General features: G+C 41.7%; 1 long non-coding RNA gene across 2 annotated transcripts in view; it reads left to right on the forward strand.

Moving 5' to 3' along the window:
- The window catches only part of LOC110301948, a 26393-nt gene extending 25121 nt beyond the window's left edge, over nucleotides 1–1272 (forward strand). For both annotated transcript variants that reach the window (XR_002378753.2, XR_003837605.1), the window contains 2 exons: nucleotides 869–936; nucleotides 1123–1272. This is a non-coding gene — a long non-coding RNA (uncharacterized LOC110301948). The remainder of the gene's footprint in view (nucleotides 1–868; nucleotides 937–1122) is intronic.
- Nucleotides 1273–1278: the final 6 nt, after the last annotated feature.

Here is a 1278-nt window from a genome sequence, read left to right on the forward strand (position 1 = left end):
AACAACTTAGCCAGAAGGTAACAGCTGGAGTTTTATCAGAATGTAATGATAGTGGAGACTGGACACATTCAAACACAGCTCCCTCCAGACATCTGTCCTAAGTAAAGAGGAACGGGAAAATGGGACTTCTTAAGTTAAACAGGCCTACAGAACATCCCCTCCCCGTGCCTTACATATGCTAAAGGCACATTTGAAGCACTTCCTCTTACCTAGCCTATCAAACCTAGTTATCAGGAGGAAAAAAGATACAGAAAATTAAAGAAAAAAATCATAATTTACACAGCGAAAATATGAGAGCCAGATTTGGGTCAGGTAGGGTGTTAAAATGGTCAGACTGGGGACTTGAAACAAAGCTGGAAGTGGGTAAGGCGGTCAGGAACTAGGAGGGAAGGCAGACTCATAAAAGGCAGCTTAGAACTTCCAAGCTCCAGCCCATCTGCTGGGGCAACCCTTAAACTGCAAAGATAAAGCAAAAATGCAGTCTGCTACCCTCAGACTCAAGGTAAAAAAGCAGGGGAGCTCTTATGCACCCCAAAGCTGAAAGGTAAACTGAGGCTTATTTAAGAACCCTTCCTTAATTTGGGGTCAAACAGAACAGCTTTTAAAATGACCGCAAAGTTAAAAGCAATAATGACAAAACATGCTTTCATTATTTCTACTTCATTAGGCCGGAGAAGGTGGGACGGTCTCTTTGTTCAAGCTTCATGTCATCTGGGTAGCATGGAGTTTTCCAGGGAAGCTACAACCAGCCCAAGGCCCGGAACTGGGGCTTTGTTCTCTTCCCAGTTCACCCAGGTTACCCTCTGAGATGCCTTCTGCTGTAATCTCATCTCATTAGTACTGATTTGACCCATTTTCTGTTCTCCAGGACACAGCTCTTAACATCTCCATACCCAGCCTTCTGTTGTTGTCTGAGAAAATTTTACATGTTCTCAGGTATACAAGTATATATTATAGGAGCACAAATCAAACAATTAATGATAATAAAGCATTAGAGTATTTTTTGATTTAAAAAATAATAATTTGTATGTTTATATGTGCCTGTGTGAGCTTGTGTTTACTGTGTGTGCGTGTGCCCAGGGATACCAGAGGGCAAATGATTTTCTAAACCTACCGTTACAGGCAGTTGTGAGCTGCCTGCTGTGGATGCTGNGAACTGAACCCAGGTCCTCCACAAGAACGCTGTTCATTCTTATTCACGGATCCATCTCTCCAGCCAAAGAAATGTATTCTAAAACAATTGCTTGATATACATATAATTTTCGCATTTATTAACAA

Source organism: Mus caroli, chromosome 9 (assembly GCF_900094665.2).
Source record: "Mus caroli chromosome 9, CAROLI_EIJ_v1.1, whole genome shotgun sequence".
NCBI classification, from domain to species: domain Eukaryota; kingdom Metazoa; phylum Chordata; class Mammalia; order Rodentia; family Muridae; genus Mus; species Mus caroli.